Source organism: Cebus imitator, unplaced genomic scaffold (genome assembly GCF_001604975.1).
Source record: "Cebus imitator isolate Cc_AM_T3 unplaced genomic scaffold, Cebus_imitator-1.0 Scaffold30, whole genome shotgun sequence".
Lineage (NCBI taxonomy): Eukaryota > Metazoa > Chordata > Mammalia > Primates > Cebidae > Cebus > Cebus imitator.
The window spans coordinates 2760166-2778110 of NW_016107345.1; the positions used below are offsets into that span (position 1 = coordinate 2760166).

General features: G+C 38.6%; 1 protein-coding gene, 1 long non-coding RNA gene and 1 pseudogene across 11 annotated transcripts in view; 2 read left to right on the plus strand and 1 right to left on the minus strand.

Moving 5' to 3' along the window:
* ZBTB38 (zinc finger and BTB domain containing 38) overlaps positions 1–17945 on the plus strand; it is an 88907-nt gene that overhangs the window by 13917 nt on the left and 57045 nt on the right. Inside the window, exons 3-5 of one of the 10 annotated variants that reach the window (XR_001823601.2) lie at positions 5508–5573; positions 6080–6526; positions 8058–9474. The gene's annotated coding sequence lies outside the window, so the exon portion shown is untranslated. Of the gene's footprint in view, positions 1–3314; positions 3474–4494; positions 4693–5300; positions 5392–5507; positions 5574–6079; positions 6527–8057; positions 9475–14751; positions 14989–17945 lie in introns of those variants that run through there. The other 9 variants (XM_017523736.2, XM_037736829.1, XM_017523737.2 and 6 more) reach the window with 9 other exon arrangements.
* On the minus strand, positions 910–5348 carry LOC108300814. Its single transcript, XR_001823605.2, has 2 exons — positions 5261–5348; positions 910–1124 (listed from the first exon to the last, which is right to left on the minus strand). It is a non-coding gene; the product is annotated as an uncharacterized LOC108300814 (long non-coding RNA).
* LOC119470420 lies at positions 12909–13025 on the plus strand (annotated as a pseudogene).

A 17945-nucleotide genomic window follows, 5' to 3' on the forward strand; every position in this document is an offset into this window, starting at 1 on the left:
AAAAAAAAAAAAAAAAAAAAAAAAAAAAAAAAAAAAAAAAAACATGGTTTACAGTTCCCTTTTCCTTCCAGCTCTTTCCTGGAGGGTAACCCCAGTTTGGTCCACAAGGCTTGCTGTCCAGTGCTTGCCAACAGCGTGTACTTGTTTCTCACATCCTACACAGATCCTAATGGCTGGACCTGAGGAAGCTTGTGTGTAAGAACTGGAGAAGGCATCCTGGAGTTCAGACTCCTCAAGCATGTCATTCACCCAACCCTTCATTCTACTGCCCATGAGCACCGAGCAAAAGATAGTCTCCCTCTCCTATTCCCAGGTGGGGTGGAACTGGTAGATTAGAAAGCCGCCTTTGAGAGCCATCTTGTTGGCATATACAGTTACTGCCAATGAAGCAGTATAGTCAGCTGGCCACATACATCAGAAGGCAGGAGTCTTAGAGTCCAGCTGTTGGCCTATATGACCTAGAAAACAAGCTGGGCTAGATTTTTTAGAATCACAAACTTTCAGAACTGGAAGTGACCTGGGACAGGGGCAAAATGAACAGATGTTAACAGAGTCATTAAAATGATTTTAGTATTTTAGTCATTTTAATGATAAAATAAAACAGTAAATTTGGTTGAGCAAAATTTCTTACTTCAAAATTAGGCTTTTTAAAAGTTCATTTTAAAAATATGTTGGAAAAAATATCATAACAGCTACTTAGCTTATCTGTTCAGGAGAAAAATACTGTTTGTGAGTTGAAAGCAGGTCAGTTTCAGCTGGGCACAGTTTTATGCATCTATAATCCTAGCTACTCAGGAGGCTGAGGCAGGAGGATCCACTGAGGGTTCAAGTCCCACCTGGGCAACATAGCGAGACTCCATCTCAAAAAAAAAACCCCAAACCAAACAAACTGAAGAGAACAGGCTACTCTGATTGTTACACTGATTTTTCTTTAATTGATCATTTAGAGTAGAACAGTCTAACAACCTGATAACAAATTTATTCAAAAATGCTGAATATATTGGGTGTAAAAAGAAACGGACTATAATTTTTAATATAGTGAAAGGCTGCATTAATAATAAACTCACTTATGAAGTGTGTGATCTTGGGCAAATTACTGGATCTCTCTCAGCCTGTTTGGTCACCTGTGAGTGGGAAAAAACTAGACTTTACAAGGTTTTTAATAAATACATTCCATCTGAAATCTATTTATGACACCTATTTTGCCTCATAAAACATTTTTTGAATTATCACAAATCTCCCACTAAAATATTTACTCTGCTTCCTACACTTAACTTTCCTACATGGTCCAGCTGATTCCGCCCCTTTCATTGTGTCTTTTCCACCTGCTAGGCACAGCCTGTCTCCAGCTGCTGTCATTCCAGGTTCCCACAATTCCCAGGGCCTGGAGGGTAGAGGTTGATTCATATAAACAGAGGTAGTCAGGACTCCAGGGAGACAACGTCCTCTACCAGGTGTCTGTGTAATAAGATTACTGACATCAGGGTTGGAGTATGGCCATAGGAGGAAGTTTTATCCTCTTAGGATTGGTGGAAAGATGTAGACTTTGCAATCAAGCAAACTTAGCTTTGAATCCTAAGTCTGCTATTTTCTGTGTGTAATCTTTATTAGTTCCTCGCCTAAAATCGATGATACTCAGTTTGCAGGATTATTGGGTTAGAATGAAATAAACATTGGACCTGTAGCTAAAATATTGAGTATATGATAGGTTCTCCATAAGGGTAGCTAGTATAGACCTTTTAGCTCTGATCAATATGTAAGGCAGAAGTTCCTGCCCATGTCTCTAGGCAAGATAGAGATGTTCAAAGTAGCATTGAACTTTCTCAAAAATCCAAAGGCATTTTTGGTCATTGGTAAATTAAGTCACCATGTTGTTTCCAGGACTAAATATGCTATAGACAGGTAATAACCAACCTCATAAAAAAAAAAAACTTAAACTTTTTAAATACTAAGAATTTAAACAAAAGTGTATTTGGTAAACACTTTTATTTTTATTTTTTCAATTAGAATAGCCTAACCTGATAACAATGTACCCACAAATGTTGACTGTCTCTATTAGGTGTAAAAAGAACCCAGCTGTAATGTTTAATGTGGTGAATGACATAAAGGAACATGCAAACCGATCCAAATGTTTATAAACCAAGTATTCCTCTGGGACTCAGTGCCCTGACTTTATGTTTTTTTTTAAGACATAGAGAGTCAAGCTTTGTTCATACTTGAATTATGTACATTGCATTAGCCATGCAATTTAACTTTAACCCGCAGGACTGCAAAGAAAATTAGCTCAGCCTGCAGAACAACGAGACCGTGAGCAAGTAAGCACGTTAATCAAAGTGAAAGGCTCACCCCTCACTTCTAGCTCTGTCCTTCTCCAGCCTGTGCCTGCCAGATTATTTTGGGTTCCTCGTGTTTGACTCGTCAAAGTGGCAGAAACAGGCTAAAATGTTCACTGTGGAAAAGGGATTTGCCTTTTAAATTAATGTTTGTGCACATGCCCCGAGGAGACTGATGAGAAGCACACAATTTTTAAAAATCATAAGTGAATGCATACCCTTGCCACTAGTAATCCTGACAAAGTTTAAGTAATTCAGGCATGAGCACGGTTTTCTGAAAGTATAAAACAGGATTTACTAGTTGAGAATGTCTGCCTAAACAACCTCGTTGCTCTGAATATTTTAACTATAGTTCACATTTGTTTAACCCTAGCAGGTCTGGTAAACGTACCATGTTTACTGATAGTGTCTTGGAACATCACAAAATAAAGCAATACGTGGCTTTTACGCTCGTTTTGACAGAGAGTGGACAGAGAACCCTACAGGGGGTTGGAAACTGTTTGCCCTGGCATCTGGCTTACAAGTACCTGTAGGGGAGCTGACCACATTCACCACTCTTTCTGTAAAGGGAATATAATGCTATTTACTCATCTCCTGAGAGCCTAATGTGGATTACTGTCGTTGTCACTGTCATTTATTATTCCCGACAGAGGAGTCAGATGACTTAGTTCTACGTGGTCAGGGTTGATTCCATAATGTGTATATTTAGCCTACATGATAATAATTTGCAAGTATTTTTAAATGAATATCTAGCTTTCAAATGTCATTAATGGAAAATATCTCAATAGAGATACTCCATGCCTAGGTGTTCACCTCAACCTCCTCCCACCCCACTCTAATGATTCTGCTTTACAGATGACCATATATTAAATTGGTGCCTTATAACTGAGCGTGATCATCTCTCTAATTCTCAACCCCCACGGTAAAGGAGGAATTGGCCTAAGGACACTCCATTCTAATTTTCTGACGCCGTCAATGCTAACCAGAGCTCATAGAGCAATGATGTGGGGGTGGGGAAGATGGTTCCACCATTGGTGTGAGACCAGGAGCTACTGTTTTCGTTAGAGCCACATTTATTTCTGGAGTAGTTGTGGGAGAGAGATGTGCTCCAACAAGAAGAGGACTCTCGTTATGGTTCAGGTATGACCCACCATCTGGACAACTCAACTCAGAGACTTTAAAGTGTATGGGCTGTAGGAGGGCAGTTTACATTCCACACATTAAGCTAAAAATCACTTGTGCTCTGGGGCAGGTGATAAAATGAGAGGTAGAAACAAAAGATCCGGTTGTGAAACCTAGTACCTCAGCTAAGGCGTTTGAACATATTTTCTCTTTTAAAAAGATTCTGGGGAACTTCAATGTGTTGCTAACCTGATTGTTTTCAGCTAGTCCTTACAGAAAATTGAGGCGCTGGAAAACTAGCAACCCCAAAAAATATGAATTCATTTTTGCACGTGTTAAAATTAACAACAGCATATTCAGTGATGCAATAGGCAATTAAAGACGTTTGGAGAGACAAGAAGAAGAAAACTATAAATATTATATATTCAAAATCAGTCTCACCATTTTATAAAAATGTTGGCTTATGTCCAGGATCTAAGGGTGGGGGTGGGTATGGTTTCTTTGTAGCTAAAGAAATAGAGTGGAAAAGAAGCTGTTCTATTCCTTAAAAATAAAAGACTTCTTGTTTTATACTGCATGGCAAATAAAATGCTTTTTTGTTTTTTTACCTGCCGGCAGGATCTGGAGGAAATTTTGCTAGCAAGCTATGCTGTTTTCCTCTTTGGGGACATGGTGACACTGGTTTTGTAGCAAAACAGTATTTGCTTATTAGGCATTTCTTAAAAATCCTGAATAAGCAGCTCTTTCAACAGTTTTGTTCCACATGTTAAACATTTCATTGCAATTTGAGCTTTGAGAGAGAGAGAGAGAGACAGAGAGAGAGAGAGTGTGTGTGTGTGTGTGTGTGTGTGTGTGTGTGTGTGTGTGTTGATAGGAAGGAATGAAAGGGGGTGCATAAGAATTCCTGAAGGTTTTTTATTTAAAAAATTAATTCCTCACCATGATGTATTGGAGTATCTGCAGAAGATGATTCCAATTTATTACATACGGCCAAACTAGATCCCATCAATCTTAAGCCGTGGGGGTAGGGAGGTGGTATTGAAGACGACATGAAATTTGGTGTTTGAGTAGATGTGATTTAATTTTTGGAAAACATTTCACTCATAAAACGGATAGCAACCCAGTGTCAGCACTGACCTCCTGATGTCAATGTCATCATGCAAGCGTAGCTAAAATAAGCCTCAAAGTAAAACAAAGAAACATTGCAACTCAGCACAATACGATTTCTTCTCTTACAGTATGTACTATCTATAGCCTTTTGGTATTCTTATTAATGGCTCGTTACTTTAAAATTTAGCTTTTGGAGGGGGAGGGATAAGAAAAATCATTGTGCTTTTTCTATGTTCTAAACGCATACAGTATGCTGCTGTAAGTCTTAGTATTATTTAGGTCAGTATCCTAAGGATAGCTTTTATCGTTCATGATGGTCAGCTATGCAGCCATAGGAACTCAGCATCAATTTATTTTTCTGTTCTGATTTTATTCTGCTTCCAAGTTTAAAAAAATTCATTCACATTTTAATAAAATTCTGAGGCGGTATCTGCCGCTCCGTACTGCAGATACATTTAGCAGGATACATTTACACGGCTTGTGGTTAAAGGTTATAGCACAGATACAGACAGCTGATCATGCAATTCTCCTACAAGCCTGCCGGCACCATTCAGGATTTTGAAAAATAATCTAGAAATGCTATACCCTTTATCAGCATTATTCTTTACTTTGCAAGAGCTTAACAGTTTTGGTGTTTTCTTAGCAATTCTATAAAATTAACAATCTATAAAATGCATCCCAGACCAGATACATACTGTATTGAAAGCTTTCTTCAAGAAGAGAATATGAGAGCGTTCTTTCCAGCTTATTTTCTTCCTTAGCAAAAGGACTGTTTGATTCTCAGAAGCAGAAGGACACATTCATTGTGGAGCAGCTCTGCTTAAGTGTATGAAATGCCTTCTGTCTGGTTGCAGAATTTGGAGTTTGCTAAACAGTGTTTAGTGATTGGGCTCATCTTGCATCACCAGTTGATGACATTTTTCTTTGTTCCCTCCTACCCAGTTGAACCAAGACTCTGAGGCTGATATGCAATGTCACTTACAACATTAATCAGATACTGCATTTAAGGTGAGCTGTCCCTTGCCTCCTCCTTCCCCAGTGCTCGTGTGCTGCATGCAGTGCGTATCTTGCTTCTGCGAGCCTAAGATGGCAGGCAGGATTAGCCGTGCTTGTGCTGTGTATGCATGCTGTGTCTAGAATTCATTACACGTTGCCTAGTATTTCAGATGTGAGTATGTAAATGCTCTGTATGCCATATCATCTGGTAGCGAAGACTTGTTTTTGCTTCATTACAGCCTTAGATATTTCAACATCACCTTTCATTTCCAATTCATTTGCTTCCGGATGTTTGCTTTTCATCACATCTAAAATATGATTTTACCTTTTTTTTTTTTAACAAAACCAAAATCCCCCCACAAAACCCTAAAAACAAAAACAACAACAACAAAACTCTGCTACCAGATGGTGTCTCTCCTTTCTTCATGCATTTGCTGTCTTTTAAATAATGTATGTTATATTGTTAATTAATGTGAATATCAAATTAAACACTTGAAACTTACATGTTTATTATGCAGGTAGGAGGCAAGGTGGATTCTATTTTTAACTCTTATGCACTCCATCGTGTGCAAGCAACTTGGGTTCTCAAATTTGTATTTTCAATGCTGGTATCAGTGGTTTGATTTTCAGCAAATGTGACAGTGGCCTTTGCAGTGGTCAGCTCCGAGCTTTGAACTCTCAGAGGAGGAAGGGGAAAAAAATTCAACACACCACCTCCTTGGTTGCAGTCTCAGAGAAACCTTGGATGAGAAACTTCTTTTTTCAATCCTGTTTTCCTGTTGATAAATTCAGTTCTGTGATCACAGTTCATTCAAGCTGTTCTGCGTATGATTTTTGTGTGTATGTGGCAATTGCATCTAAAACTTGTGAGCAAGAAGACAGAGAAATCAGTTGGTCTCCATCGCTTTACATAAAAATGGCTGAGTGTCTTGTCATGCTAGCACTGCATTAAGTGATACATACAGGTAGGTTGAAATTTGCATGTTTTTATAGGGTTTTTTTTTGAGCCATGCAGCAAGAACATTAGATGCATTGAAATGTGACTTTTAAAAAAACAAAAATTAAATAAGACAGTTGTAATCTTTTGGGAGAGGGTTTTTAATTGGATAGCCTCTGCTATTCAGATAGTATAAGAATGTATAGATTTTATGAACTTATTAAATGATTCTGCCATAAAAGGGAGATTTTTTTTTTAAATCATATATATGATAGGTGTGGTACCATTAGACAACAAAAGAATTTTTTGAAAAGAGTGATGATTCAGCTCCATTTTAGCTTGAAACTAAAAATAAATGGGTTTCTGGAGATGATTTCAAAGAGCGTAAACAAGCTTAATAAGAAACATTTAAAATATTTAAATTTTAAGAAGCGGTCTTTAAACGTGTTATATGAGAAGATGAAAATAAAAACATGATATGCTTCCAAAATTAATTTTAGGTAATATACAAGGATATACTATATTATGTATGTAATTTGGGAGGATGAGGAGTTACAGTTTTTAACGAGGGAAATATTAAATATAGATGGCCCTCTTAAAAGAAATAGAGCTTCACTAAATGAAACCGAGCCCCTCGAATGGTTCATTGCAGACCATATAGCTGTGGTTCGGGCACTTTTCAAAATGATTTCATGAGCTCTTTCCTTTGGGCTTAACTTCTCAAATATATTTTAGTTTCAAATCTAACACTGGGCCAGAACCTGTTTCCTTGGTAACCAAATCGTATTTCAACATGCAATAACAGATATGCAAAAGAATGTCTTTAAAAAGGAAACAAATGTTTAATGAAAAATTTACAGTTATTTTTCCTCTCATATAGAATCTGAATTGGTTTTAGATATTTTTAAATGCGGTCTTCAAGCCTTAAAAATTAAGCTATGTTTCTAAACATATAGAGAAAGCTTGCACAGTGTCAGCTTTTCTCCCCCTCCTTTGTGTTCAGTACTTTCAAAATTAAGGTGTTCTTTGCAATATGCTCCAGAATGCAGGTCAAGGTTTGTGTACAGAGGTGTAGTTTCATTATCACAAGTTCACCAGCGCCACTGAAACAAAAGATATTTCAGAAATTCTGAGAATCAGAAAATGCTTGTGCTCTTGCTTTCCCTGATTCCTCCGTTGGTAACCTCAGAGCTCTCAGTAGAAAAGGACCCAAACCCAAGCCTACCCCTCCAATGACAAGTGCACCCGGAACCTTTGTGGAAATATCTCTATAGGGGTGGTAGGAAGATGGTGCTAAACCCGAAACCTCCACGAGGTTTGCTTGGATGTGAAGAACACTGAGATTCAGAACCATCTGTGTAAATGGCTGCTTTATTCTAACAGTTTATCTAATATTCTATTCCATAGCACTATCGTAGAATTGAAACTCTAATGGGCTGAAGGGTGGTAGTGGTTGTTGTTGTGTTATTTTGTGGCCAACTAAAATATTTTGCTTGGAGTCTTTCTCTGGTTCAATTATTTTAGAACGTGACTCATCTCATACTGATTTTGTTCTCCAGGCTTGCCATGAAATACCCTTCCTGCAACACCTTTTTTTTTTTTTTTGACTGTTGGGAGCCATTTTCCTTCTTGCCTGTGACTTTAAATGACTAAGTACATTTTGAGTACAGTATCAATCAGAAGATTGTCAACCGAAGGGAAATATCAGAAACCTGACTCAGTATTGCCTGTTTTTTTAGTAACAACAGCATTTAACAGTTGCAATAGGATCAAGCTAATTGTCATTCGCTCTTGAGCAAATAATGAGCCAGGCATTTATAATTAAAACACTACTGCTATTCAGAAAGATTACAACTACATGTCTTCTATTTTGATAGGCCAGTACAAAGTAATCATTTTGCACCTATTTGAATCTTAATTACAAGATTAGATGGATGCAATGCAATTGTTTTACCATTAAAATGAATGCCTGATAGATTCAACAGTGTATTTCTTCTTTATAGAATGTCAATTCTTTTGTTTGTAACTCAAGCTTGGTTGCATCATCTTATAAATTTTCATACTTAATGGGGTGTTTTTTTGTGGCATTATTCACTTATGTTGCTCTTGGTCTTGCCTAAAAGAATTTTAAACCCAATTCAAGGAGCTAGAAAGCCAAATAAGATTATTGGGTAGTGTATTGTACCATCATTATTCTAATAAATAGACCAGTAGAATAATTACTATACATTACTTTGTTGTGTTTCACCTTAATACTTTACCTTCATATGTCATAGCAATGTTGACAAGGCACAAAGGTTTTCTAAACTTACCCAGTTACAATTATTACTGAATTTCCAAGATTAGCTGAAAATGCTTCTTGACGATTGTAGAGGGTGGCACTTACCCCATCTCATTGTTTGAAAAGCTATCCTGAATCCATTTACACTTTTTGGCTATGTTGTTTATACTGGGCAGGCCAGAGCGGGTGTGACAGGAAGACTGTACAAACAATTGCCCTGTTCTCACCAAAACAAAAATGGGCAAATATGTGGTTTTCTGCTGGAATGATTTATAGTATAAAATACTATAAATCAACCCTTTTTTTTCCTTTGGAGAGTAGATGTTTTTCCAAACTTTAATGCTGTGGGATACCAAGATTGCATCTCTCGCTATAATACTAGAGTAGTATTGATCTACCTCATCCATTTCCATGGATCCCCTGGAGATGGACTGGTAATCAGACCATGACTTACAGCCTCTTCACTGTTATGTGAGAAGAATCTAGAAAGAGATCCAGCACCTTTTCTTTAGTACTAAGTCATGCTAAGTCTTTGACTTCCTGGTACCATGGGGTTCATTCTAACAGCTCCTTTCCAGGGGAAATGCTGTTCTTAACAGCTCTCTTGGTAAATAAACAGTCAACACATTTATTGAGCATCTACTACATTCCAGGCATATTCCAGAGGCTGAGAGGGGACTGGCAGGGAAGGGAATAAGCAAAAATATAGATCTAAATAAGTAAAGAAGACAAGTGCACAGAGAAAATTTAAAAATTTAAAAATGAAAGTGGGCCAGCCACGGTGGCTCATGCGTGTAAGCCCAACACTTTGGGAGGCCAAGACAGGAGGATTGCTTGAGGCCAGGAGTTTGAGACCAGCCTGGGCAACATAGCAAGACCCTGCCTCCACAAAAAATTTTGAAAATTTACTGGACATGATGGCTGGTGTGTACTCATAGTCCTAGCTATTTGGGAGGCTGAGGTAGGAAGATTACTTGCGCCCAGGAGTTTTAGGTTGCAGTGGACTAGAATCACACTACTGCACTCCAGCCTGGGCAACAAAGCAAGACCCTTTCTCTAAAAAACATTTTTAAATTAAAAAAAATAAAAAGTGAGGGTTATGTGGTTCCAGGGAGGAGAGCCACTTTAGAATGGTTGATCAGAACTTTCTGAGGATGTGGCATTTAAGTGGAGATCTGTGTGCTGAGAAGGTCTAGTCAGGTGAAGATCTGACATGGGGCATTACCAGACAGAGGAGTGTTCATGCCCAGCCTTCAAACTTTCCTTTTTGTGTAAATGTTGCTGTTTCAGAGCCAGATCTGACAGCTTCAAGGGCTGAGGCTTCCTTAGGTAAGCTTCCCACAGTAAGAGACTGGCCCAGGTTCCTGTGACTGGTTTTAGCCAGTCGAACCTCCAGAGTCTGGTACTAGTGGGGTCATTGCCTTTGACCCAGTCACAACCCTGAAACTGCCTCAGAAGTGCATAGCAGTCCTAGGTGGTGATGAAATTCTGGCACAGATTCAGTGTCAACCCAAGAAATCCGCAGAAGAAAGACCTCTCAGAGCAGAGAAATTTCTGGGAAGCCTCTTGCTTTGTTTTTCATAAGAATTCCAGAATTTAAACCCATGGCAAAATATTGAGATAGCCATTGAATTTTTTCTAAAGGCAAAATGGTGGAACAGTCTGTCTCACCTCATCTTGCCAGTACATTGTCTTAGACCTAAAATGGCTCCCACCACAGTGAAGTGTTTTTCAGGTTTTGCTAAAGCGCTTCAGCTCTGCATACATCTTTGCCTGTTGGTGGCTTTCTAAAGATCGAAATAGTGAGGTTTTGTTTTTTGTTTTTTTTTCTCTTTCTCTCTCTCTCTCTCTGAGAGCAAATCATTGTTTAAAAAATTCTTCTTAAGAACCAGAACTCTGTCATGCTTTTCAGGTTAGCCTGTTGATGAAGGTCAGGGAACAGGGAACAAAGGGGGAAGTTTGCTATGCAAGTTAGAAACTATAAGGCTCTTTTGAGCCTTCTAAATATTTCAGAAGCACCTTCTAAAATTGATTCATAACTTAGCAGACTTTGCTTATTGCAGTAGAGGTGGCCTAGCTGAAATGTTATACTTAATTTGTTTTGAGAAGCCCTGAAACATTCCATTACAAGACGACAAGCTTGCTTGGGTCCCTTGTAGTAGAGTGGGGGAGGGGCTGGTGGTAAAGGGGCTCTCTGCCCATCAGTGGGGAAGGGGACTGCCACAACTCAGTTTATTTCTTTGAGCATTTGTTGAGAATCTACTATGTGCCAGGCACTGCTATAAGCCAAGCAGAATGAAATACGATATGGTCCCCCTATGAAACTGCAGTCCAGGTTCTCACACAAGGGTAGAGCATTGTATGGACAAGCACAATTGTGTGTCCTCCCTGTTCCAGGAAGAAGTAAATGGTGTGCTGTTCTCTTAGTGGCCTTTTATACTGGTCGCTGGAGGCCATCCCACAGTTTGGGGCATTTCAGCTGATGACAAGGACAGTCCTTTACTTGGACTTTGTGTCTTGACCTCACCACCTTCCTGAGGTATCTTGGCTCCTAATAAGCCACCGTATGTCTGGCTGCCCTTCTCCAAGCTGGTCCGCCTGCATTGCCAGGTGACCTCAATAACGGCTGCCACTTTTGCATTCATGAGCAGATGTTAAGTTGAGAAGCCCTCAAATGCAAAAATTTGAATTTGTGATGCAGGCAAGATGCTTTTGCTTTTTTACCTTCCCTGGCTGACAGTGGGGGGGGGTCTCCATACTGGCTGTTCTGCAGAAGGCTCTCTGGGCAGTAGGTAAATCAGAGACCAGTTGCAAAATCAATTGTCTTTGTTAGGTGATTCCAGCATGCCACTGCCTTAGCCTAAATGTCTCATTGACCAGAAAATTGCTCTTTTGATCTCATAAATCATTTTGCATTTTTTCCCCCTTAATGGCTTCCTTGCTTCTGCAGCGATTCCTGCTCAGGGTTCAAGACTAGCACTTGTGTCTACACTCCCCTATGTTTGGCCTGTGGAGGGAGTTTGTTTTCTGGTGCTGTTTGGTTTGAAAAATGCCAGTGTAAATATTCTTTCTGTGCTCATGAAAAGCAGGGGAGGCTTTTGTTATATGCTTTCTACAATAAAACAATCCTCTTCCTTACTCCGTGGTCACTGCTGCCAAACAGATATTTTGAAATTTCTTTTCCCCTTGCTTGCTAAAATCTCCTACCCTGTCTGAGCCTTGCTCTAATTAAGGCCTAACAGTCCTGCCGATCTTCCCCCAGCGCTAAGCATGACGTAGAGTCCCTGCCCCGAGGGCCTTACAAGCCAGTGAAGCCAGAAAACAAAAGCCACCAGCTGAGAGTGTGTGGTTAAATCCCAGAAGGGCAGTGCCCTTGTAATTTTTTTTTTCCTTTTCTCTTGTTTCTTGAGCTAAGGAAGGGAAGAGAGAAATCTTGAGCAGGGAAAGAAAAAAACTACACCATGGAAAGGTTCTCTGAACTACTCAGGGTACTGGGGAGACGATGTGGAAGAGAATGGGGTGGTCATCTGGGAAGCAGAATGGGGAGCTGGCTGTAGATAGAGAGGGCAGCATAGGGGCAGGGTGAGGATGCAGAAGGTGAGAAAGAGGGAACAAAGGAAGCAGTCAGGAGGCAGCTGGGGGACAAAATGAGTTGTGCTTTGCTATGCCATGGAGCTGGGGGAGCAAGGTACCAGGGAGAAAGTGGGAAGGGGTTGCAACTAGAAAAAGAAGGCTCAGGAGAGCCCCTAAATGCAGCTTACAGGCCTACTGCATAGAAACTGGGTGCTATGATATACTCTCTGGCTTTGCTCATAATGTTGGCCTTGCTACTTAATTGCCCCACATTGCCTATTGTGAAGCGCCTACACATTGGTGTCCTTAAAGGTGATTTACTGCAGAGCCTTATGAACTTTCCATTTCTATCCCAAGTCTCCTACATGCTGAGGATGCCAGAGGACCCCTTACCGCCACTACCTACCACCTCCCCACTCTCTGCTAGATCTGAATTAAACATTAAATGAAATGAACAGACTTTTTCATACATGCTGTGATCAAGTACTTTTGGTCTTCTACAAAGCACAGACCAAAAACCTACCCAAAATACCTGCTATAAGCTGAAGATTGTAAAAATTATTTTCCCCTCTCTGAACGCACCCGATCTCATATGATTTCGGAAGCTAAGCAGGGTCGGACCTGGTTAGTACTTGGATGGGAGACCGCCTGGGAATACCGGGTGCTGTAGGCTTTAAAAAATTTTATTAAAAAAAAAAAATTATTTTCCCCAAAGTCAGATTGCCCACTGGAGGCATGCAACTTTGCTTTGGGAGCCCCCAGAGCCTTCCTCTTCCTTCCTTCACCAGCCTATCGAGGCCCGGATCTGAGTGCCTTGTGGCGCCATCCTCAAAGGATATTCTGATTGAATCGCTTGGTCTCCAGGAGAACCACACCTGGCTGGCATACCAGCATTTAACACTGCGTCATCCCTGCTCTTCTTGCTAAACCTTGTGGGAATCTGAACAACAGATTTCAGTTACCTTGTTGATTTTAGACTCTTTTTGCTCTATCTTTGAGGGAATGCTGGCCCAGAGAAGATGGGACTTCTCAAGGTCACTCAGAGAGTTAAGTGTTGGAACAAAAACCATGCTTGACTCTTAGACCAGTGCTCCTTCTGCTAAAGCTGCTTTGAGGTCACAGGGGAAGCCCAGTTCTAAACCAGAGGGTGACAAACTTTTTCTGTAAAGAGTCAGACAGCAAATACTTTAGGCTCTATGGCATGAAAAAACAAATTTTCAACAAATTGAGTTTAAAGATCTACTTGATTTTTATTAGCAATCCATGAATCAGGCAGCACCCTATCTATAAAAAATAGAAAGGTACTCTGTTGGACATTGCAGAACAATTGGTTTTTATAAGGTAGCTTAGACAGGAATAAGGAAATAACATAATACAAAAAGCAGATTGGTTAACATCAAGTTACTGCAGGTAATTTTCCTTATAAGTGTTAAAGCAGAGGGAACTTCTTTATTATTTTGGCTAAGATTGGCCTGTTAGCTCTCTCCTAATTTCTTAAGTCAGATAAACAACTTTATTTCAGTTTGGTGATGTGGAACTTTAGTGTGAGTGACTCCGTTTTGGTTTGGTCTATTGGGGTTTAGTGTGGGAGCCAGTCTAAATCAATGGCCTCCTATAAATTTAATGTAACAGTGGGTTGAGGCAAAACTGAAGATACTACATAGGTATTTGTATAACAAGGGATAAAGCAAATTTTCATAAATTTTGTATTGATGAAATTCAAAATACAATAATATATAATATTAAGTATAGTAATAATGATAGATATACTGCCATAGATACAGAAATGAATGAATGAATGTGACTGTGTCTCAAAACTTCACTTATGAACTCTGAAGTCTGCATTTCATGTAGTTTTCACATCATGAAATACAGGCATACCTCAGAGATATTGTAGGTTCAGTTCCAGACTACTTCAATAAAGCAAATGTTGCAATAAAGCAACTTGCACAAACTTTTTAGTTTCCCAGTGTGTATAAAAGTTATGTTTGCATTATACTATAGTCTATTAAGTGTGCAATACCATTATGTCTAAAAAAAATTATACACCTTAGTTTAAAAATAGGTTGTTGCTAAAACATACTACTGATCATCTGAGCCTTCAGCAAGTCATAATCTTTCTATGTGTGGAGGGTCTTGCCTGGATGTTGAAAGCTGCTGACTAATCAGCGTCGTGTTGCTGAAGGTTGGGGTGCCAGTTTCTTAAAATAAGACAACAGTGAAGTTTGCCACATTGATTGACTCTCACAAAAGATTTCTCTTTAGTATGTGGTACTGTTTGATAGCATTTTACCCACAGTAGAATTTCTTTTAAAAGTAGAGTCAATCTTCTCAAACTTTGTACTTGCTTCATCAACTAAATTTATGTAATATATATCCTTTGTTGTCATTTCAACAAGGTTCACAGTCTTCACCAGGAATAGATTCCACCTCAAGAAACGGCTTTCTTTGCTCATCCATAAGAAGCAACTCCTCATCTGATCAAGTTTTATATTGAAATTACAGAGCCCCATCTTCAGGCTCTGCTTCTAGTTCTCTCGCTAATTCCGCCACATCTGCAGTTACATTCTCCACTGAAGTCTTGACTCTCCCAAAGTCATCCATGAGGGTTGGAATCAACTTCTTCCAAACTGCTGGTAATGTTGATATTTTGACCTCCTTCTATGAATCATGAATATTCTTAATGGCATCTAGAATGGTGAATCCTTTCCCAAAGATTTTCAATTTGCTTTGCTCAGATCCATCAGAGCAGTCACTGTCTATGAGCTACAGCTTTGTGAAATATATTTGTAAGTAATAAGACTTGAAAGTCAAAATTGTTCTTTGACCAGAACAACAGAATGGCTGTTCTGTTGGCAGGCATGAAAACAGCATTCATCTCCTTGTACCTCTCCATCACAGTTCTTGGATGACCAGGTATATTGTCAATGAGCAGCAGTATTTTCAAAGAAATCTTTTTTCTGAGAAGTAAGTCTCAATGGTGGGCTTAAAATATTCACCAAACTAGACCTGCTGTCATCTAGTCATTGTTGTTGCATTAATAGAGTACAGGCAGAGTAGATTTAGCATAATTCTTAAAAGCCCTAGGATTTTCATAATGGTCAATGAGCATTGGCTTTAGGTTAAAGTTACCAGCTGCATTAGCCCCTAATGGGAGAGTTAGCCTGTCCTTTGAAGTTTTGAAGCCAGGCATTGATTTTTCCTCTCTGTTTATGAAAGTCCTAGGTGACATCTTCTTCCAATAGAAGGCTATTTTGTCTACATTGGAAATCTGTTGTTTAGCATAGCCACCTTCATCAACTGTCTTCACTAGATCTTCTGAGTAACTTGCTGCAGCTTCCACATCAACACTTACTTCACTTTGCACTTTTATGTTACAGAGATAGCTTCTTTTTTAAACTTCATGAACCAACCTCTGCTTGCTTCATGTTTTTCTTCTGTAGCTTCCTTACCTCTCCTAGCCTTCCTAGAACTGAAGAGAATTAGGGCCTCACTCTGGATTAGGCTTAGGCTTAAAGGAATCTTGTGGCTCGTTTGATCCTCTATCCTGGTCACTCAAACTTTCTCCATATCAGCAATAAGACTTTCTTATCATTTCTGTGTTCACTGGAGTATCAAGTGAACTTTTTAATTTCCTTCAGGAACTTTTCCTTTACCACTTTTCTGAATGCTTAGCAAAGGAGGCCCAGCTTTTGGCCTGTCTTAACTTTCAACATGCCTTACTCATGAAGGTTAATCGTTTCTAGCTTTTGATTTAAAGTGAGAAATGCACAATTCTTCCTTTCACTTAAACACTTAGAGGCCATTTAGGGTTAATTGGCCTAATTTCAGTATTTTTATATATGAGGAAATACAGAGGCCCAAGGAGAGGAAGAGAGGTAGGGAATGGTCAGTCAGTGGAACAGTCAGAACATAAACATTTATCAGTAAAGCTCACCATCTTATATGGGCGTGGTTCATGGCACCCCAAAGCAATTACAATAGTAACATCAAAGATCACTGATCACAGATCACCATAACACATCTAGATGATAATGAAAAAGTTTGAAATATTGTGAGAATTACTAAAATGTGACACAAAGACCCAAAGTGAGCACATGCTGTTGGAAAAATGGCCCCAGTCAGACTTGCTTGATGCGGGGTCGCCAGAAACCTTCAACCTGTAAAAAAAAAACGCAGTATCTACAAACCCAATAAAGTGGAGTGCAATAAAACAAGCTATGGTTATATTCTTCTTTTGATTTTTTTCCCCCAATAATTAAAAGATGTGTAAACTATTCTTAGCTTGTAGGCCACGAAAAAACATCAGGCCAGATGTGGCCTGAGGGACCCAGTGGGTTTTGCAGGCCCATTTTCTAAATGGAAACCTGTAAACTGGGGCCCTTTTGGCCAGATTCAGTCCACCTGTGTGTTCATTTCACTTCTAACGATGTTTTTAGTTGAATGAATTGCCAATGTTTTTGTTTCCTGGTTTTAAAATGTTACTATCTTTTTTTTTTTTTTTTTTTTTTATAAAAGTAGTATATCCCTACTGTGTTGAACATTTTGGCATGGATCCCTTCAGTCTTTTGCCTATGCATGGTGCATCTTTTAATAGTTGAGATAGTATTTTGTAGGCAACCTATGTATCTTCTTATCCACTTAACATCAAGCAGAAGCATTTTATATCATTTTAAATAAAGACTTATTAACAAACCTTTAAAAATTTTATGAAAATCTTAAACATATGTAAAGGCTAGTTTAATGAACCCCCAGTTAGTCATTTGACAATTGTCAACTTCTACTCAATCTTGTTTCATGTAAATTTCCTTCTGTATCATTTTGAAGCAAACCCCAGACATCATATAATTTCTAAATATTTTAGTATGAATTAGGTTGATTCTCTGAAAGATAAATATTCTAAGAGAAAGACTTCTCTCAAAAAAGAAACACTAAAATATTTAGGAGTAAAAGGGTGATGTCTGTAACTTTCAAATGGTTCAGGAAGATCTTGGTTAAGTGTATTCAGGAATTTTTTTTTTTTTTGTACTTTTCTTGCAACTCTTCTATGAATTTGAAATATTTCTAAATGAAAAGTTTTAGAAATGTGGATTATCTCTAAAATATATTTTTAAAATGTGGATTACTAAACAAGAAAAATAACCACAGTACTAGACCACACCAACAAAGAACAATAATTCTTTAATAACATCAAAACATCATAGCATTCAAAAACAATAGCATGGCATTCAAAAAATGAAAGATCATTTTTAAAAAAACCAATTTATTTGTTCAAGGCTCAAATCTAAATAAGGTCCATACAGTGCAACTGATGCTCTTAAATTTAATTTAATATATAGGTTTCCCTCCTCTCTCTTTTTTTCTTTGCTATTGCTGTAAAAATTTTGTTGAAGAAACTGTTTGTAGAATTTCCTCCTATCTGAAATTTGGCGATTACCTCCCTTCGTGCTGTTTTACCTGTTTCTCTATCTCAGAGATTTCCTGTAAATTGGGAGTTACATTTAGAGCCTTGATCAGATTTATGCTCCTTTTTGTTTTTTTTTTTTTTAATTTTTTTTTTTTCTGGGCAGCCTCACCTTTATTTTATAATTAG